The sequence below is a fragment of the Lepisosteus platostomus genome, chromosome 13, assembly GCF_059453375.1.
Source record: "Lepisosteus platostomus isolate fLepPlt1 chromosome 13, fLepPlt1.hap1, whole genome shotgun sequence".
NCBI lineage: Eukaryota > Metazoa > Chordata > Actinopteri > Semionotiformes > Lepisosteidae > Lepisosteus > Lepisosteus platostomus.
In genome coordinates this window covers 24,333,395-24,356,071 of record NC_142623.1, presented here as the reverse complement: position 1 = coordinate 24,356,071, position 22,677 = coordinate 24,333,395, and positions in this window count along the sequence as shown.

Here is a 22,677-nt window from a genome sequence, read left to right as displayed (position 1 = left end):
ACACGTTTTGACACTTTCTGCACACTGGGGTTAAGAGTTGAGGCAGTGGGCTATTCTGAGCCTAGCAGGTACATTGGTATTCAACAGCCTGAAAAAACGCGTTTATTTCTGGCTGAAAAACAAGTTTTGAAAAGTCTGCTGTTCCTGCCCCACAAGTTACATGGGGGTGACCAAACTTGCAGAAACATGTTTATTTCTGCTGAAAAACACATTTTGACACTTTCTGCACACTGGGGTTAAGAGCTGAGGCAGTGGGCTCTTCTGAGCCTAGCAGGTACATTGGGATTCAACAGCCTGAAAAAACGCGTTTATTTCGTGCTGAAAAACACGTTTTGAAAAGTCTGCTGTTCCTGCCCCATAAGTTACATGGGGGTGACCAAACTTGCAGAAACGTTTATTTCTGCTGAAAAACATATTTTCACACTTTCTGCACACGGGGTTAAAAGCTGAGGCAGTGGGCTCTTCTGAGCCTAGCAGGTTCATTGGGATTCGTCAGCCTGAAAAAACGCATTCATTTCAGGCTGAAAAACACGTTTTGAAAAGTCTGCTGTTCCTGTCCCATAAGTTACATGGGGGTGACCAAACTTGCAGAAACATGTTTATTTCTGCTGAAAAACACGTTTTGACACTTTCTGCACACTGAGGTTAAGAGTTGAGGCAGTGGGCTATTCTGAGCCTAGCAGGTACATTGGTATTCAACAGCCTGAAAAAACGCGTTTATTTCTGGCTGAAAAACAAGTTTTGAAAAGTCTGCTGTTCCTGCCTCATAAGTTACATGGGGGTGACCAAACTTGCAGAAACATGTTTATTTCTGCTACAAAACACATTTTGACACTTTCTGCACACTGGGGTTAAGAGCTGAGGCAGTGGGCTCTTCTGAGCCTAGCAGGTACATTGGGATTCAATAGTCTGAAAAAACGCGTTCATTTCGGACTGAAAAACACGTTTTGAAAAGTATGCTGTTCCTGCCCCATAAGTTACATGGGGGTGACCAAACTTGCAGAAACATGTTTATTTCTGCTGAAAAACAAATGTTGACACTTTCTGCACACTGGGGCTAAGAGCTGAGGCAGTGGGCTCTTCTGAGCCTAGCAGGTACATTGGGATTCAAAAGCCTGAAAAAACGCGTTTATTTCGTGCTGAAAAACACGTTTTGAAAAGTCTGCTGTTCCTGCCCCATAAGTTACATGGGGGTGACCAAACTTGCAGAAACATGTTTATTTCTGCTGAAAAACACGTTTTGACACTTTCTGCACACTGGGTTTAAGAGCTGAGGCAGTGGGCTCTTCTGAGCCTAGCAGGTACATTGGGATTCAACAGCCTGAAAAAACGCGTTCATTTCGTGCTGAAAAACACGTTTTGAAAAGTCTGCTGTTCCTGCCCCATAAGTTACATGGGGGTGACCAAACTTGCAGAAACGTTTATTTCTGCTGAAAAACATATTTTCACACTTTCTGCACACGGGGTTAAAAGCTGAGGCACTGGGCTCTTCTGAGCCTAGCAGGTTCATTGGGATTCGTCAGCCTGAAAAAACGCATTCATTTCAGGCTGAAAAACACGTTTTGAAAAGTCTGCTGTTCCTGCCCCATAAGTTACATGGGGGTGACCAAACTTGCAGAAACGTTTATTTCTGCAGAAAAACACATTTTCACACTTTCTGCACACTGGGGTTAAGAGCTGAGGCAGTGGGCTCTTCTGAGCCTAGCAGGTACACTGGGATTCAACAGCCTGAAAAAACGCGTTTATTTCGTGCTGAAAAACACGTTTTGAAAAGTCTGCTGTTCCTGCCCCATAAGTTACATGGGGGTGACCAAACTTGCAGAAACATGTTTATTTCTGCTGAAAAACACATTTTGACACTTTCTGCACACTGGGATTAAGAGCTGAGGCAATGGGCTCTTCTGAGCCTAGCAGGTACATTGGGATTCAAAAGCCTGAAAAAACGCGTTTATTTCGTGCTGAGAAACACGTTTTGAAAAGTCTGCTGTTCCTGCCCCATAAGTTACATGGGGGTGACCAAACTTGCTGAAACATGTTTATTTCTGCTGAAAAACACGTTTTGACACTTTCTGCACACTGGGGTTAAGAGCTGAGGCAGTGGGCTCTTCTGAGCATAGCAGGTACATTGGGATTCAACAGCCTGAAAAAACGCGTTTATTTCGTGCTGAAAAACACGTTTTGAAAAGTCTGCTGTTCCTGCCCCATAAGTTACATGGGGGTGACCAAACTTGCAGAAACATGTTTATTTCTGCTGAAAAACATGTTTTGACACTTTCTGCACACTGGGGTTAAGAGTTGAGGCAGTGGGCTCTTCTGAGCTTAGCAGGTACATTGGGATTCAACAGCCTGAAAAAACGCGTTTATTTCGTGCTGAAAAACACGTTTTGAAAAGTCTGCTTTTCCTGCCCCATAAGTTACATGGGGGTGACCAAACTTGCAGAAACATGTTTATTTCTGCTGAAAAACAAATTTTGACACTTTCTGCACACTGGGGTTAAGAGCTGAGGCAGTGGGCTCTTCTGAGCCTAGCAGGTACATTGGGATTCAACAGCCTGAAAAAACGCGTTTATTTCGTGCTGAAAAACACGTTTTGAAAAGTCTACTGTTCCTGCCCCATAAGTTACATGGGGGTGACCAAACTTGCAGAAACATGTTTATTTCTGCTGAAAAACACGTTTTGACACTTTCTGCACACTGGGTTTAAGAGCTGGGGCAGTGGGCTCTTCTGAGCCTAGCAGGTACATTGGGATTCAACAGCCTGAAAAAACGCGTTCATTTCGTGCTGAAAAACACGTTTTGAAAAGTCTGCTGTTCCTGCCCCAAAAGTTACATGGGGGTGACCAAACTTGCAGAAACGTTTATTTCTGCTGAAAAACATATTTTCACACTTTCTGCACACGGGGTTAAAAGCTGAGGCACTGGGCTCTTCTGAGCCTAGCAGGTTCATTGGGATTCGTTAGCCTGAAAAAACGCATTCATTTCAGGCTGAAAAACACGTTTTGAAAAGTCTGCTGTTCCTGCCCCATAAGTTACATGGGGGTGACCAAACTTGCAGAAACATGTTTATTTCTGCTGAAAAACACGTTTTGACACTTTCTGCACACTGGGGTTAAGAGTTGAGGCAGTGGGTTATTCTGAGCCTAGCAGGTACATTGGTATTCAACAGTCTGAAAAAACGCGTTTATTTCTGGCTGAAAAACAAGTTTTGAAAAGTCTGCTGTTCCTGCCCCATAAGTTACATGGGGGTGACCAAACTTGCAGAAACATGTTTATTTCTGCTACAAAACACATTTTGACACTTTCTGCACACTGGGGTTAAGAGCTGAGGCAGTGGGCTCTTCTGAGCCTAGCAGGTACATTGGGATTCAACAGTCTGAAAAAACACGTTCATTTCGGACTGAAAAACACGTTTTGAAAAGTCTGCTTTTCCAGCGCCATGTTACATGGGGGTAACCAAACTTGCAGAAACATGTTTATTTCTGCTGAAAAACACGTTTTGACACTTTCTGCACACTGGGGTTAAGAGTTGAGGCAGTGGGCTCTTCTGAGCTTAGCAGGTACATTGGGATTCAACAGTCTGAAAAAACGCGTTCATTTCGGACTGAAAAACACGTTTTGAAAAGTCTGCTGTTCCTGCCCCACAAGTTACATGGGGGTGACCAAACTTGCAGAAACATGTTTATTTCTGCTGAAAAACACGTTTTGACACTTTCTGCACACTGGGGTTAAGAGCTGAGGCAGTGGGCTCTTCTGAGCCTAGCAGGTACATTGGGATTCAACAGCCTGAAAAAACGCGTTCATTTCGTGCTGAAAAACACGTTTTGAAAAGTCTGCTGTTCCTGCCCCATAAGTTACATGGGGGTGACCAAACTTGCAGAAACGTTTATTTCTGCTGAAAAACATATTTTCACACTTTCTGCACACGGGGTTAAAAGCTGAGGCAGTGGGCTCTTCTGAGCCTAGCAGGTTCATTGGGATTCGTCAGCCTGAAAAAACGCATTCATTTCAGGCTGAAAAACACGTTTTGAAAAGTCTGCTGTTCCTGTCCCATAAGTTACATGGGGGTGACCAAACTTGCAGAAACATGTTTATTTCTGCTGAAAAACACGTTTTGACACTTTCTGCACACTGGGGTTAAGAGTTGAGGCAGTGGGCTATTCTGAGCCTAGCAGGTACATTGGTATTCAACAGCCTGAAAAAACGCGTTTATTTCTGGCTGAAAAACAAGTTTTGAAAAGTCTGCTGTTCCTGCCCCACAAGTTACATGGGGGTGACCAAACTTGCAGAAACATGTTTATTTCTGCTGAAAAACACATTTTGACACTTTCTGCACACTGGGGTTAAGAGCTGAGGCAGTGGGCTCTTCTGAGCCTAGCAGGTACATTGGGATTCAACAGCCTGAAAAAACGCGTTTATTTCGTGCTGAAAAACACGTTTTGAAAAGTCTGCTGTTCCTGCCCCATAAGTTACATGGGGGTGACCAAACTTGCAGAAACGTTTATTTCTGCTGAAAAACATATTTTCACACTTTCTGCACACGGGGTTAAAAGCTGAGGCAGTGGGCTCTTCTGAGCCTAGCAGGTTCATTGGGATTCGTCAGCCTGAAAAAACGCATTCATTTCAGGCTGAAAAACACGTTTTGAAAAGTCTGCTGTTCCTGTCCCATAAGTTACATGGGGGTGACCAAACTTGCAGAAACATGTTTATTTCTGCTGAAAAACACGTTTTGACACTTTCTGCACACTGAGGTTAAGAGTTGAGGCAGTGGGCTATTCTGAGCCTAGCAGGTACATTGGTATTCAACAGCCTGAAAAAACGCGTTTATTTCTGGCTGAAAAACAAGTTTTGAAAAGTCTGCTGTTCCTGCCTCATAAGTTACATGGGGGTGACCAAACTTGCAGAAACATGTTTATTTCTGCTACAAAACACATTTTGACACTTTCTGCACACTGGGGTTAAGAGCTGAGGCAGTGGGCTCTTCTGAGCCTAGCAGGTACATTGGGATTCAATAGTCTGAAAAAACGCGTTCATTTCGGACTGAAAAACACGTTTTGAAAAGTCTGCTGTTCCTGCCCCATAAGTTACATGGGGGTGACCAAACTTGCAGAAACATGTTTATTTCTGCTGAAAAACAAATGTTGACACTTTCTGCACACTGGGGCTAAGAGCTGAGGCAGTGGGCTCTTCTGAGCCCAGCAGGTACATTGGGATTCAACAGCCTGAAAAAACGCGTTTATTTCGTGCTGAAAAACACGTTTTGAAAAGTCTGCTGTTCCTGCCCCATAAGTTACATGGGGGTGACCAAACTTGCAGAAACATGTTTATTTCTGCTGAAAAACACGTTTTGACACTTTCTGCACACGGGGTTTAAGAGCTGAGGCAGTGGGCTCTTCTGAGCCTAGCAGGTACATTGGGATTCAACAGCCTGAAAAAACGCGTTCATTTCGTGCTGAAAAACACGTTTTGAAAAGTCTGCTGTTCCTGCCCCATAAGTTACATGGGGGTGACCAAACTTGCAGAAACGTTTATTTCTGCTGAAAAACATATTTTCACACTTTCTGCACACGGGGTTAAAAGCTGAGGCACTGGGCTCTTCTGAGCCTAGCAGGTTCATTGGGATTCGTCAGCCTGAAAAAACGCATTCATTTCAGGCTGAAAAACACGTTTTGAAAAGTCTGCTGTTCCTGCCCCATAAGTTACATGGGGGTGACCAAACTTGCAGAAACGTTTATTTCTGCAGAAAAACACATTTTCACACTTTCTGCACACTGGGGTTAAGAGCTGAGGCAGTGGGCTCTTCTGAGCCTAGCAGGTACACTGGGATTCAACAGCCTGAAAAAACGCGTTTATTTCGTGCTGAAAAACACGTTTTGAAAAGTCTGCTGTTCCTGCCCCATAAGTTACATGGGGGTGACCAAACTTGCAGAAACATGTTTATTTCTGCTGAAAAACACATTTTGACACTTTCTGCACACTGGGATTAAGAGCTGAGGCAATGGGCTCTTCTGAGCCTAGCAGGTACATTGGGATTCAAAAGCCTGAAAAAACGCGTTTATTTCGTGCTGAGAAACACGTTTTGAAAAGTCTGCTGTTCCTGCCCCATAAGTTACATGGGGGTGACCAAACTTGCTGAAACATGTTTATTTCTGCTGAAAAACACGTTTTGACACTTTCTGCACACTGGGGTTAAGAGCTGAGGCAGTGGGCTCTTCTGAGCATAGCAGGTACATTGGGATTCAACAGCCTGAAAAAACGCGTTTATTTCGTGCTGAAAAACACGTTTTGAAAAGTCTGCTGTTCCTGCCCCATAAGTTACATGGGGGTGACCAAACTTGCAGAAACATGTTTATTTCTGCTGAAAAACATGTTTTGACACTTTCTGCACACTGGGGTTAAGAGTTGAGGCAGTGGGCTCTTCTGAGCTTAGCAGGTACATTGGGATTCAACAGCCTGAAAAAACGCGTTTATTTCGTGCTGAAAAACACGTTTTGAAAAGTCTGCTTTTCCTGCCCCATAAGTTACATGGGGGTGACCAAACTTGCAGAAACATGTTTATTTCTGCTGAAAAACAAATTTTGACACTTTCTGCACACTGGGGTTAAGAGCTGAGGCAGTGGGCTCTTCTGAGCCTAGCAGGTACATTGGGATTCAACAGCCTGAAAAAATGCGTTTATTTCGTGCTGAAAAACACGTTTTGAAAAGTCTACTGTTCCTGCCCCATAAGTTACATGGGGGTGACCAAACTTGCAGAAACATGTTTATTTCTGCTGAAAAACACGTTTTGACACTTTCTGCACACTGGGTTTAAGAGCTGAGGCAGTGGGCTCTTCTGAGCCTAGCAGGTACATTGGGATTCAACAGCCTGAAAAAACGCGTTCATTTCGTGCTGAAAAACACGTTTTGAAAAGTCTGCTGTTCCTGCCCCATAAGTTACATGGGGGTGACCAAACTTGCAGAAACGTTTATTTCTGCTGAAAAACATATTTTCACACTTTCTGCACACGGGGTTAAAAGCTGAGGCACTGGGCTCTTCTGAGCCTAGCAGGTTCATTGGGATTCGTTAGCCTGAAAAAACGCATTCATTTCAGGCTGAAAAACACGTTTTGAAAAGTCTGCTGTTCCTGCCCCATAAGTTACATGGGGGTGACCAAACTTGCAGAAACATGTTTATTTCTGCTGAAAAACACGTTTTGACACTTTCTGCACACTGGGGTTAAGAGTTGAGGCAGTGGGTTATTCTGAGCCTAGCAGGTACATTGGTATTCAACAGCCTGAAAAAACGCGTTTATTTCTGGCTGAAAAACAAGTTTTGAAAAGTCTGCTGTTCCTGCCCCATAAGTTACATGGGGGTGACCAAACTTGCAGAAACATGTTTATTTCTGCTACAAAACACATTTTGACACTTTCTACACACTGGGGTTAAGAGCTGAGGCAGTGGGCTCTTCTGAGCTTAGCAGGTACATTGGGATTCAACAGCCTGAAAAAACGCGTTTATTTCGTGCTGAAAAACACGTTTTGAAAAGTCTAATGTTCCTGCCCCATAAGTTACATGGGGGTGACCAAACTTGCAGAAACATGTTTATTTCTGCTGAAAAACAAATTTTGACACTTTCTGCACACTGGGGTTAAGAGCTGAGGCAGTGGGCTCTTCTGAGCCTAGCAGGTACATTGGGATTCAACAGCCTGAAAAAATGCGTTTATTTCGTGCTGAAAAACACGTTTTGAAAAGTCTACTGTTCCTGCCCCATAAGTTACATGGGGGTGACCAAACTTGCAGAAACATGTTTATTTCTGCTGAAAAACACGTTTTGACACTTTCTGCACACTGGGTTTAAGAGCTGAGGCAGTGGGCTCTTCTGAGCCTAGCAGGTACATTGGGATTCAACAGCCTGAAAAAACGCGTTCATTTCGTGCTGAAAAACACGTTTTGAAAAGTCTGCTGTTCCTGCCCCATAAGTTACATGGGGGTGACCAAACTTGCAGAAACGTTTATTTCTGCTGAAAAACATATTTTCACACTTTCTGCACACGGGGTTAAAAGCTGAGGCACTGGGCTCTTCTGAGCCTAGCAGGTTCATTGGGATTCGTTAGCCTGAAAAAACGCATTCATTTCAGGCTGAAAAACACGTTTTGAAAAGTCTGCTGTTCCTGCCCCATAAGTTACATGGGGGTGACCAAACTTGCAGAAACATGTTTATTTCTGCTGAAAAACACGTTTTGACACTTTCTGCACACTGGGGTTAAGAGTTGAGGCAGTGGGTTATTCTGAGCCTAGCAGGTACATTGGTATTCAACAGCCTGAAAAAACGCGTTTATTTCTGGCTGAAAAACAAGTTTTGAAAAGTCTGCTGTTCCTGCCCCATAAGTTACATGGGGGTGACCAAACTTGCAGAAACATGTTTATTTCTGCTACAAAACACATTTTGACACTTTCTACACACTGGGGTTAAGAGCTGAGGCAGTGGGCTCTTCTGAGCTTAGCAGGTACATTGGGATTCAACAGCCTGAAAAAACGCGTTTATTTCGTGCTGAAAAACACGTTTTGAAAAGTCTAATGTTCCTGCCCCATAAGTTACATGGGGGTGACCAAACTTGCAGAAACATGTTTATTTCTGCTGAAAAACACGTTTTGACACTTTCTGCACACTGGGGTTAAGAGCTGAGGCAGTGGGCTCTTCTGAGCCTAGCAGGTACATTGGGATTCAACAGCCTGAAAAAACGCGTTCATTTCGTGCTGAAAAACACGTTTTGAAAAGTCTGCTGTTCCTGCCCCATAAGTTACATGGGGGTGACCAAACTTGCAGAAACGTTTATTTCTGCTGAAAAACATATTTTCACACTTTCTGCACACGGGGTTAAAAGCTGAGGCAGTGGGCTCTTCTGAGCCTAGCAGGTTCATTGGGATTCGTCAGCCTGAAAAAACGCATTCATTTCAGGCTGAAAAACACGTTTTGAAAAGTCTGCTGTTCCTGTCCCATAAGTTACATGGGGGTGACCAAACTTGCAGAAACATGTTTATTTCTGCTGAAAAACACGTTTTGACACTTTCTGCACACTGGGGTTAAGAGTTGAGGCAGTGGGCTATTCTGAGCCTAGCAGGTACATTGGTATTCAACAGCCTGAAAAAACGCGTTTATTTCTGGCTGAAAAACAAGTTTTGAAAAGTCTGCTGTTCCTGCCCCACAAGTTACATGGGGGTGACCAAACTTGCAGAAACATGTTTATTTCTGCTGAAAAACACATTTTGACACTTTCTGCACACTGGGGTTAAGAGCTGAGGCAGTGGGCTCTTCTGAGCCTAGCAGGTACATTGGGATTCAACAGCCTGAAAAAACGCGTTTATTTCGTGCTGAAAAACACGTTTTGAAAAGTCTGCTGTTCCTGCCCCATAAGTTACATGGGGGTGACCAAACTTGCAGAAACGTTTATTTCTGCTGAAAAACATATTTTCACACTTTCTGCACACGGGGTTAAAAGCTGAGGCAGTGGGCTCTTCTGAGCCTAGCAGGTTCATTGGGATTCGTCAGCCTGAAAAAACGCATTCATTTCAGGCTGAAAAACACGTTTTGAAAAGTCTGCTGTTCCTGTCCCATAAGTTACATGGGGGTGACCAAACTTGCAGAAACATGTTTATTTCTGCTGAAAAACACGTTTTGACACTTTCTGCACACTGAGGTTAAGAGTTGAGGCAGTGGGCTATTCTGAGCCTAGCAGGTACATTGGTATTCAACAGCCTGAAAAAACGCGTTTATTTCTGGCTGAAAAACAAGTTTTGAAAAGTCTGCTGTTCCTGCCTCATAAGTTACATGGGGGTGACCAAACTTGCAGAAACATGTTTATTTCTGCTACAAAACACATTTTGACACTTTCTGCACACTGGGGTTAAGAGCTGAGGCAGTGGGCTCTTCTGAGCCTAGCAGGTACATTGGGATTCAATAGTCTGAAAAAACGCGTTCATTTCGGACTGAAAAACACGTTTTGAAAAGTCTGCTGTTCCTGCCCCATAAGTTACATGGGGGTGACCAAACTTGCAGAAACATGTTTATTTCTGCTGAAAAACAAATGTTGACACTTTCTGCACACTGGGGCTAAGAGCTGAGGCAGTGGGCTCTTCTGAGCCTAGCAGGTACATTGGGATTCAAAAGCCTGAAAAAACGCGTTTATTTCGTGCTGAAAAACACGTTTTGAAAAGTCTGCTGTTCCTGCCCCATAAGTTACATGGGGGTGACCAAACTTGCAGAAACATGTTTATTTCTGCTGAAAAACACGTTTTGACACTTTCTGCACACTGGGTTTAAGAGCTGAGGCAGTGGGCTCTTCTGAGCCTAGCAGGTACATTGGGATTCAACAGCCTGAAAAAACGCGTTCATTTCGTGCTGAAAAACACGTTTTGAAAAGTCTGCTGTTCCTGCCCCATAAGTTACATGGGGGTGACCAAACTTGCAGAAACGTTTATTTCTGCTGAAAAACATATTTTCACACTTTCTGAACACGGGGTTAAAAGCTGAGGCACTGGGCTCTTCTGAGCCTAGCAGGTTCATTGGGATTCGTCAGCCTGAAAAAACGCATTCATTTCAGGCTGAAAAACACGTTTTGAAAAGTCTGCTGTTCCTGCCCCATAAGTTACATGGGGGTGACCAAACTTGCAGAAACGTTTATTTCTGCAGAAAAACACATTTTCACACTTTCTGCACACTGGGGTTAAGAGCTGAGGCAGTGGGCTCTTCTGAGCCTAGCGGGTACACTGGGATTCAACAGCCTGAAAAAACGCGTTTATTTCGTGCTGAAAAACACGTTTTGAAAAGTCTGCTGTTCCTGCCCCATAAGTTACATGGGGGTGACCAAACTTGCAGAAACATGTTTATTTCTGCTGAAAAACACATTTTGACACTTTCTGCACACTGGGATTAAGAGCTGAGGCAATGGGCTCTTCTGAGCCTAGCAGGTACATTGGGATTCAAAAGCCTGAAAAAACGCGTTTATTTCGTGCTGAGAAACACGTTTTGAAAAGTCTGCTGTTCCTGCCCCATAAGTTACATGGGGGTGACCAAACTTGCTGAAACATGTTTATTTCTGCTGAAAAACACGTTTTGACACTTTCTGCACACTGGGGTTAAGAGCTGAGGCAGTGGGCTCTTCTGAGCATAGCAGGTACATTGGGATTCAACAGCCTGAAAAAACGCGTTTATTTCGTGCTGAAAAACACGTTTTGAAAAGTCTGCTGTTCCTGCCCCATAAGTTACATGGGGGTGACCAAACTTGCAGAAACATGTTTATTTCTGCTGAAAAACATGTTTTGACACTTTCTGCACACTGGGGTTAAGAGTTGAGGCAGTGGGCTCTTCTGAGCTTAGCAGGTACATTGGGATTCAACAGCCTGAAAAAACGCGTTTATTTCGTGCTGAAAAACACGTTTTGAAAAGTCTGCTTTTCCTGCCCCATAAGTTACATGGGGGTGACCAAACTTGCAGAAACATGTTTATTTCTGCTGAAAAACAAATTTTGACACTTTCTGCACACTGGGGTTAAGAGCTGAGGCAGTGGGCTCTTCTGAGCCTAGCAGGTACATTGGGATTCAACAGCCTGAAAAAACGCGTTTATTTCGTGCTGAAAAACACGTTTTGAAAAGTCTACTGTTCCTGCCCCATAAGTTACATGGGGGTGACCAAACTTGCAGAAACATGTTTATTTCTGCTGAAAAACACGTTTTGACACTTTCTGCACACTGGGTTTAAGAGCTGGGGCAGTGGGCTCTTCTGAGCCTAGCAGGTACATTGGGATTCAACAGCCTGAAAAAACGCGTTCATTTCGTGCTGAAAAACACGTTTTGAAAAGTCTGCTGTTCCTGCCCCATAAGTTACATGGGGGTGACCAAACTTGCAGAAACGTTTATTTCTGCTGAAAAACATATTTTCACACTTTCTGCACACGGGGTTAAAAGCTGAGGCACTGGGCTCTTCTGAGCCTAGCAGGTTCATTGGGATTCGTTAGCCTGAAAAAACGCATTCATTTCAGGCTGAAAAACACGTTTTGAAAAGTCTGCTGTTCCTGCCCCATAAGTTACATGGGGGTGACCAAACTTGCAGAAACATGTTTATTTCTGCTGAAAAACACGTTTTGACACTTTCTGCACACTGGGGTTAAGAGTTGAGGCAGTGGGCTCTTCTGAGCTTAGCAGGTACATTGGGATTCAACAGTCTGAAAAAACGCGTTCATTTCGGACTGAAAAACACGTTTTGAAAAGTCTGCTGTTCCTGCCCCACAAGTTACATGGGGGTGACCAAACTTGCAGAAACATGTTTATTTCTGCTGAAAAACACGTTTTGACACTTTCTGCACACTGGGGTTAAGAGCTGAGGCAGTGGGCTCTTCTGAGCCTAGCAGGTACATTGGGATTCAACAGCCTGAAAAAACGCGTTCATTTCGTGCTGAAAAACACGTTTTGAAAAGTCTGCTGTTCCTGCCCCATAAGTTACATGGGGGTGACCAAACTTGCAGAAACGTTTATTTCTGCTGAAAAACATATTTTCACACTTTCTGCACACGGGGTTAAAAGCTGAGGCAGTGGGCTCTTCTGAGCCTAGCAGGTTCATTGGGCTTCGTCAGCCTGAAAAAACGCATTCATTTCAGGCTGAAAAACACGTTTTGAAAAGTCTGCTGTTCCTGTCCCATAAGTTACATGGGGGTGACCAAACTTGCAGAAACATGTTTATTTCTGCTGAAAAACACGTTTTGACACTTTCTGCACACTGGGGTTAAGAGTTGAGGCAGTGGGCTATTCTGAGCCTAGCAGGTACATTGGTATTCAACAGCCTGAAAAAACGCGTTTATTTCTGGCTGAAAAACAAGTTTTGAAAAGTCTGCTGTTCCTGCCCCACAAGTTACATGGGGGTGACCAAACTTGCAGAAACATGTTTATTTCTGCTGAAAAACACATTTTGACACTTTCTGCACACTGGGGTTAAGAGCTGAGGCAGTGGGCTCTTCTGAGCCTAGCAGGTACATTGGGATTCAACAGCCTGAAAAAACGCGTTTATTTCGTGCTGAAAAACACGTTTTGAAAAGTCTGCTGTTCCTGCCCCATAAGTTACATGGGGGTGACCAAACTTGCAGAAACGTTTATTTCTGCTGAAAAACATATTTTCACACTTTCTGCACACGGGGTTAAAAGCTGAGGCAGTGGGCTCTTCTGAGCCTAGCAGGTTCATTGGGATTCGTCAGCCTGAAAAAACGCATTCATTTCAGGCTGAAAAACACGTTTTGAAAAGTCTGCTGTTCCTGTCCCATAAGTTACATGGGGGTGACCAAACTTGCAGAAACATGTTTATTTCTGCTGAAAAACACGTTTTGACACTTTCTGCACACTGAGGTTAAGAGTTGAGGCAGTGGGCTATTCTGAGCCTAGCAGGTACATTGGTATTCAACAGCCTGAAAAAACGCGTTTATTTCTGGCTGAAAAACAAGTTTTGAAAAGTCTGCTGTTCCTGCCTCATAAGTTACATGGGGGTGACCAAACTTGCAGAAACATGTTTATTTCTGCTACAAAACACATTTTGACACTTTCTGCACACTGGGGTTAAGAGCTGAGGCAGTGGGCTCTTCTGAGCCTAGCAGGTACATTGGGATTCAATAGTCTGAAAAAACGCGTTCATTTCGGACTGAAAAACACGTTTTGAAAAGTCTGCTGTTCCTGCCCCATAAGTTACATGGGGGTGACCAAACTTGCAGAAACATGTTTATTTCTGCTGAAAAACAAATGTTGACACTTTCTGCACACTGGGGCTAAGAGCTGAGGCAGTGGGCTCTTCTGAGCCCAGCAGGTACATTGGGATTCAACAGCCTGAAAAAACGCGTTTATTTCGTGCTGAAAAACACGTTTTGAAAAGTCTGCTGTTCCTGCCCCATAAGTTACATGGGGGTGACCAAACTTGCAGAAACATGTTTATTTCTGCTGAAAAACACGTTTTGACACTTTCTGCACACGGGGTTTAAGAGCTGAGGCAGTGGGCTCTTCTGAGCCTAGCAGGTACATTGGGATTCAACAGCCTGAAAAAACGCGTTCATTTCGTGCTGAAAAACACGTTTTGAAAAGTCTGCTGTTCCTGCCCCATAAGTTACATGGGGGTGACCAAACTTGCAGAAACGTTTATTTCTGCTGAAAAACATATTTTCACACTTTCTGCACACGGGGTTAAAAGCTGAGGCACTGGGCTCTTCTGAGCCTAGCAGGTTCATTGGGATTCGTCAGCCTGAAAAAACGCATTCATTTCAGGCTGAAAAACACGTTTTGAAAAGTCTGCTGTTCCTGCCCCATAAGTTACATGGGGGTGACCAAACTTGCAGAAACGTTTATTTCTGCAGAAAAACACATTTTCACACTTTCTGCACACTGGGGTTAAGAGCTGAGGCAGTGGGCTCTTCTGAGCCTAGCAGGTACACTGGGATTCAACAGCCTGAAAAAACGCGTTTATTTCGTGCTGAAAAACACGTTTTGAAAAGTCTGCTGTTCCTGCCCCATAAGTTACATGGGGGTGACCAAACTTGCAGAAACATGTTTATTTCTGCTGAAAAACACATTTTGACACTTTCTGCACACTGGGATTAAGAGCTGAGGCAATGGGCTCTTCTGAGCCTAGCAGGTACATTGGGATTCAAAAGCCTGAAAAAACGCGTTTATTTCGTGCTGAGAAACACGTTTTGAAAAGTCTGCTGTTCCTGCCCCATAAGTTACATGGGGGTGACCAAACTTGCTGAAACATGTTTATTTCTGCTGAAAAACACGTTTTGACACTTTCTGCACACTGGGGTTAAGAGCTGAGGCAGTGGGCTCTTCTGAGCATAGCAGGTACATTGGGATTCAACAGCCTGAAAAAACGCGTTTATTTCGTGCTGAAAAACACGTTTTGAAAAGTCTGCTGTTCCTGCCCCATAAGTTACATGGGGGTGACCAAACTTGCAGAAACATGTTTATTTCTGCTGAAAAACATGTTTTGACACTTTCTGCACACTGGGGTTAAGAGTTGAGGCAGTGGGCTCTTCTGAGCTTAGCAGGTACATTGGGATTCAACAGCCTGAAAAAACGCGTTTATTTCGTGCTGAAAAACACGTTTTGAAAAGTCTGCTTTTCCTGCCCCATAAGTTACATGGGGGTGACCAAACTTGCAGAAACATGTTTATTTCTGCTGAAAAACAAATTTTGACACTTTCTGCACACTGGGGTTAAGAGCTGAGGCAGTGGGCTCTTCTGAGCCTAGCAGGTACATTGGGATTCAACAGCCTGAAAAAACGCGTTTATTTCGTGCTGAAAAACACGTTTTGAAAAGTCTACTGTTCCTGCCCCATAAGTTACATGGGGGTGACCAAACTTGCAGAAACATGTTTATTTCTGCTGAAAAACACGTTTTGACACTTTCTGCACACTGGGTTTAAGAGCTGGGGCAGTGGGCTCTTCTGAGCCTAGCAGGTACATTGGGATTCAACAGCCTGAAAAAACGCGTTCATTTCGTGCTGAAAAACACGTTTTGAAAAGTCTGCTGTTCCTGCCCCATAAGTTACATGGGGGTGACCAAACTTGCAGAAACGTTTATTTCTGCTGAAAAACATATTTTCACACTTTCTGCACACGGGGTTAAAAGCTGAGGCACTGGGCTCTTCTGAGCCTAGCAGGTTCATTGGGATTCGTTAGCCTGAAAAAACGCATTCATTTCAGGCTGAAAAACACGTTTTGAAAAGTCTGCTGTTCCTGCCCCATAAGTTACATGGGGGTGACCAAACTTGCAGAAACATGTTTATTTCTGCTGAAAAACACGTTTTGACACTTTCTGCACACTGGGGTTAAGAGTTGAGGCAGTGGGCTCTTCTGAGCTTAGCAGGTACATTGGGATTCAACAGTCTGAAAAAACGCGTTCATTTCGGACTGAAAAACACGTTTTGAAAAGTCTGCTGTTCCTGCCCCACAAGTTACATGGGGGTGACCAAACTTGCAGAAACATGTTTATTTCTGCTGAAAAACACGTTTTGACACTTTCTGCACACTGGGGTTAAGAGCTGAGGCAGTGGGCTCTTCTGAGCCTAGCAGGTACATTGGGATTCAACAGCCTGAAAAAACGCGTTCATTTCGTGCTGAAAAACACGTTTTGAAAAGTCTGCTGTTCCTGCCCCATAAGTTACATGGGGGTGACCAAACTTGCAGAAACGTTTATTTCTGCTGAAAAACATATTTTCACACTTTCTGCACACGGGGTTAAAAGCTGAGGCACTGGGCTCTTCTGAGCCTAGCAGGTTCATTGGGATTCGTTAGCCTGAAAAAACGCATTCATTTCAGGCTGAAAAACACGTTTTGAAAAGTCTGCTGTTCCTGCCCCATAAGTTACATGGGGGTGACCAAACTTGCAGAAACATGTTTATTTCTGCTGAAAAACACGTTTTGACACTTTCTGCACACTGGGGTTAAGAGTTGAGGCAGTGGGCTCTTCTGAGCTTAGCAGGTACATTGGGATTCAACAGTCTGAAAAAACGCGTTCATTTCGGACTGAAAAACACGTTTTGAAAAGTCTGCTGTTCCTGCCCCACAAGTTACATGGGGGTGACCAAACTTGCAGAAACATGTTTATTTCTGCTGAAAAACACGTTTTGACACTTTCTGCACACTGGGGTTAAGAGCTGAGGCAGTGGGCTCTTCTGAGCCTAGCAGGTACATTGGGATTCAACAGCCTGAAAAAACGCGTTCATTTCGTGCTGAAAAACACGTTTTGAAAAGTCTGCTGTTCCTGCCCCATAAGTTACATGGGGGTGACCAAACTTGCAGAAACGTTTATTTCTGCTGAAAAACATATTTTCACACTTTCTGCACACGGGGTTAAAAGCTGAGGCACTGGGCTCTTCTGAGCCTAGCAGGTTCATTGGGATTCGTTAGCCTGAAAAAACGCATTCATTTCAGGCTGAAAAACACGTTTTGAAAAGTCTGCTGTTCCTGCCCCATAAGTTACATGGGGGTGACCAAACTTGCAGAAACATGTTTATTTCTGCTGAAAAACACGTTTTGACACTTTCTGCACACTGGGGTTAAGAGTTGAGGCAGTGGGCTCTTCTGAGCTTAGCAGGTACATTGGGATTCAACAGTCTGAAAAAACGCGTTCATTTCGGACTGAAAAACACGTTTTGAAAAGTCTGCTGTTCCTGCCCCACAAGTTACATGGGGGTGACCAAACTTGCAGAAACATGTTTATTTCTGCTGAAAAACACGTTTTGACACTTTCTGCACACTGGGGTTAAGAGCTGAGGCAGTGGGCTCTTCTGAGCCTAGCAGGTACATTGGGATTCAACAGCCTGAAAAAACGCGTTCATTTCGTGCTGAAAAACACGTTTTGAAAAGTCTGCTGTTCCTGCCCCATAAGTTACATGGGGGTGACCAAACTTGCAGAAACGTTTATTTCTGCTGAAAAACATATTTTCACACTTTCTGCACACGGGGTTAAAAGCTGAGGCACTGGGCTCTTCTGAGCCTAGCAGGTTCATTGGGATTCGTTAGCCTGAAAAAACGCATTCATTTCAGGCTGAAAAACACGTTTTGAAAAGTCTGCTGTTCCTGCCCCATAAGTTACATGGGGGTGACCAAACTTGCAGAAACATGTTTATTTCTGCTGAAAAACACGTTTTGACACTTTCTGCACACTGGGGTTAAGAGTTGAGGCAGTGGGCTCTTCTGAGCTTAGCAGGTACATTGGGATTCAACAGTCTGAAAAAACGCGTTCATTTCGGACTGAAAAACACGTTTTGAAAAGTCTGCTGTTCCTGCCCCACAAGTTACATGGGGGTGACCAAACTTGCAGAAACATGTTTATTTCTGCTGAAAAACACGTTTTGACACTTTCTGCACACTGGGGTTAAGAGCTGAGGCAGTGGGCTCTTCTGAGCCTAGCAGGTACATTGGGATTCAACAGCCTGAAAAAACGCGTTCATTTCGTGCTGAAAAACACGTTTTGAAAAGTCTGCTGTTCCTGCCCCATAAGTTACATGGGGGTGACCAAACTTGCAGAAACGTTTATTTCTGCTGAAAAACATATTTTCACACTTTCTGCACACGGGGTTAAAAGCTGAGGCACTGGGCTCTTCTGAGCCTAGCAGGTTCATTGGGATTCGTTAGCCTGAAAAAACGCATTCATTTCAGGCTGAAAAACACGTTTTGAAAAGTCTGCTGTTCCTGCCCCATAAGTTACATGGGGGTGACCAAACTTGCAGAAACATGTTTATTTCTGCTGAAAAACACGTTTTGACACTTTCTGCACACTGGGGTTAAGAGTTGAGGCAGTGGGCTCTTCTGAGCTTAGCAGGTACATTGGGATTCAACAGTCTGAAAAAACGCGTTCATTTCGGACTGAAAAACACGTTTTGAAAAGTCTGCTGTTCCTGCCCCACAAGTTACATGGGGGTGACCAAACTTGCAGAAACATGTTTATTTCTGCTGAAAAACACGTTTTGACACTTTCTGCACACTGGGGTTAAGAGCTGAGGCAGTGGGCTCTTCTGAGCCTAGCAGGTACATTGGGATTCAACAGCCTGAAAAAACGCGTTCATTTCGTGCTGAAAAACACGTTTTGAAAAGTCTGCTGTTCCTGCCCCATAAGTTACATGGGGGTGACCAAACTTGCAGAAACGTTTATTTCTGCTGAAAAACATATTTTCACACTTTCTGCACACGGGGTTAAAAGCTGAGGCAGTGGGCTCTTCTGAGCCTAGCAGGTTCATTGGGATTCGTCAGCCTGAAAAAACGCATTCATTTCAGGCTGAAAAACACGTTTTGAAAAGTCTGCTGTTCCTGTCCCATAAGTTACATGGGGGTGACCAAACTTGCAGAAACATGTTTATTTCTGCTGAAAAACACGTTTTGACACTTTCTGCACACTGGGGTTAAGAGTTGAGGCAGTGGGCTATTCTGAGCCTAGCAGGTACATTGGTATTCAACAGCCTGAAAAAACGCGTTTATTTCTGGCTGAAAAACAAGTTTTGAAAAGTCTGCTGTTCCTGCCCCACAAGTTACATGGGGGTGACCAAACTTGCAGAAACATGTTTATTTCTGCTGAAAAACACATTTTGACACTTTCTGCACACTGGGGTTAAGAGCTGAGGCAGTGGGCTCTTCTGAGCCTAGCAGGTACATTGGGATTCAACAGCCTGAAAAAACGTGTTCATTTCGTGCTGAAAAACACGTTTTGAAAAGTCTGCTGTTCCTGCCCCATAAGTTACATGGGGGTGACCAAACTTGCAGAAACGTTTATTTCTGCTGAAAAACATATTTTCACACTTTCTGCACACGGGGTTAAAAGCTGAGGCACTGGGCTCTTCTGAGCCTAGCAGGTTCATTGGGATTCGTTAGCCTGAAAAAACGCATTCATTTCAGGCTGAAAAACACGTTTTGAAAAGTCTGCTGTTCCTGCCCCATAAGTTACATGGGGGTGACCAAACTTGCAGAAACATGTTTATTTCTGCTGAAAAACACGTTTTGACACTTTCTGCACACTGGGGTTAAGAGTTGAGGCAGTGGGCTCTTCTGAGCTTAGCAGGTACATTGGGATTCAACAGTCTGAAAAAACGCGTTCATTTCGGACTGAAAAACACGTTTTGAAAAGTCTGCTGTTCCTGCCCCACAAGTTACATGGGGGTGACCAAACTTGCAGAAACATGTTTATTTCTGCTGAAAAACACGTTTTGACACTTTCTGCACACTGGGGTTAAGAGCTGAGGCAGTGGGCTCTTCTGAGCCTAGCAGGTACATTGGGATTCAACAGCCTGAAAAAACGCGTTCATTTCGTGCTGAAAAACACGTTTTGAAAAGTCTGCTGTTCCTGCCCCATAAGTTACATGGGGGTGACCAAACTTGCAGAAACGTTTATTTCTGCTGAAAAACATATTTTCACACTTTCTGCACACGGGGTTAAAAGCTGAGGCACTGGGCTCTTCTGAGCCTAGCAGGTTCATTGGGATTCGTTAGCCTGAAAAAACGCATTCATTTCAGGCTGAAAAACACGTTTTGAAAAGTCTGCTGTTCCTGCCCCATAAGTTACATGGGGGTGACCAAACTTGCAGAAACATGTTTATTTCTGCTGAAAAACACGTTTTGACACTTTCTGCACACTGGGGTTAAGAGTTGAGGCAGTGGGCTCTTCTGAGCTTAGCAGGTACATTGGGATTCAACAGTCTGAAAAAACGCGTTCATTTCGGACTGAAAAACACGTTTTGAAAAGTCTGCTGTTCCTGCCCCACAAGTTACATGGGGGTGACCAAACTTGCAGAAACATGTTTATTTCTGCTGAAAAACACGTTTTGACACTTTCTGCACACTGGGGTTAAGAGCTGAGGCAGTGGGCTCTTCTGAGCCTAGCAGGTACATTGGGATTCAACAGCCTGAAAAAACGCGTTCATTTCGTGCTGAAAAACACGTTTTGAAAAGTCTGCTGTTCCTGCCCCATAAGTTACATGGGGGTGACCAAACTTGCAGAAACGTTTATTTCTGCTGAAAAACATATTTTCACACTTTCTGCACACGGGGTTAAAAGCTGAGGCACTGGGCTCTTCTGAGCCTAGCAGGTTCATTGGGATTCGTTAGCCTGAAAAAACGCATTCATTTCAGGCTGAAAAACACGTTTTGAAAAGTCTGCTGTTCCTGCCCCATAAGTTACATGGGGGTGACCAAACTTGCAGAAACATGTTTATTTCTGCTGAAAAACACGTTTTGACACTTTCTGCACACTGGGGTTAAGAGTTGAGGCAGTGGGCTCTTCTGAGCTTAGCAGGTACATTGGGATTCAACAGTCTGAAAAAACGCGTTCATTTCGGACTGAAAAACACGTTTTGAAAAGTCTGCTGTTCCTGCCCCACAAGTTACATGGGGGTGACCAAACTTGCAGAAACATGTTTATTTCTGCTGAAAAACACGTTTTGACACTTTCTGCACACTGGGGTTAAGAGCTGAGGCAGTGGGCTCTTCTGAGCCTAGCAGGTACATTGGGATTCAACAGCCTGAAAAAACGCGTTCATTTCGTGCTGAAAAACACGTTTTGAAAAGTCTGCTGTTCCTGCCCCATAAGTTACATGGGGGTGACCAAACTTGCAGAAACGTTTATTTCTGCTGAAAAACATATTTTCACACTTTCTGCACACGGGGTTAAAAGCTGAGGCACTGGGCTCTTCTGAGCCTAGCAGGTTCATTGGGATTCGTTAGCCTGAAAAAACGCATTCATTTCAGGCTGAAAAACACGTTTTGAAAAGTCTGCTGTTCCTGCCCCATAAGTTACATGGGGGTGACCAAACTTGCAGAAACATGTTTATTTCTGCTGAAAAACACGTTTTGACACTTTCTGCACACTGGGGTTAAGAGTTGAGGCAGTGGGCTCTTCTGAGCTTAGCAGGTACATTGGGATTCAACAGTCTGAAAAAACGCGTTCATTTCGGACTGAAAAACACGTTTTGAAAAGTCTGCTGTTCCTGCCCCACAAGTTACATGGGGGTGACCAAACTTGCAGAAACATGTTTATTTCTGCTGAAAAACACGTTTTGACACTTTCTGCACACTGGGGTTAAGAGCTGAGGCAGTGGGCTCTTCTGAGCCTAGCAGGTACATTGGGATTCAACAGCCTGAAAAAACGCGTTCATTTCGTGCTGAAAAACACGTTTTGAAAAGTCTGCTGTTCCTGCCCCATAAGTTACATGGGGGTGACCAAACTTGCAGAAACGTTTATTTCTGCTGAAAAACATATTTTCACACTTTCTGCACACGGGGTTAAAAGCTGAGGCAGTGGGCTCTTCTGAGCCTAGCAGGTTCATTGGGATTCGTCAGCCTGAAAAAACGCATTCATTTCAGGCTGAAAAACACGTTTTGAAAAGTCTGCTGTTCCTGTCCCATAAGTTACATGGGGGTGACCAAACTTGCAGAAACATGTTTATTTCTGCTGAAAAACACGTTTTGACACTTTCTGCACACTGGGGTTAAGAGTTGAGGCAGTGGGCTATTCTGAGCCTAGCAGGTACATTGGTATTCAACAGCCTGAAAAAACGCGTTTATTTCTGGCTGAAAAACAAGTTTTGAAAAGTCTGCTGTTCCTGCCCCACAAGTTACATGGGGGTGACCAAACTTGCAGAAACATGTTTATTTCTGCTGAAAAACACATTTTGACACTTTCTGCACACTGGGGTTAAGAGCTGAGGCAGTGGGCTCTTCTGAGCCTAGCAGGTACATTGGGATTCAACAGCCTGAAAAAACGCGTTTATTTCGTGCTGAAAAACACGTTTTGAAAAGTCTGCTGTTCCTGCCCCATAAGTTACATGGGGGTGACCAAACTTGCAGAAACGTTTATTTCTGCTGAAAAACATATTTTCACACTTTCTGCACACGGGGTTAAAAGCTGAGGCAGTGGGCTCTTCTGAGCCTAGCAGGTTCATTGGGATTCGTCAGCCTGAAAAAACGCATTCATTTCAGGCTGAAAAACACGTTTTGAAAAGTCTGCTGTTCCTGTCCCATAAGTTACATGGGGGTGACCAAACTTGCAGAAACATGTTTATTTCTGCTGAAAAACACGTTTTGACACTTTCTGCACACTGAGGTTAAGAGTTGAGGCAGTGGGCTATTCTGAGCCTAGCAGGTACATTGGTATTCAACAGCCTGAAAAAACGCGTTTATTT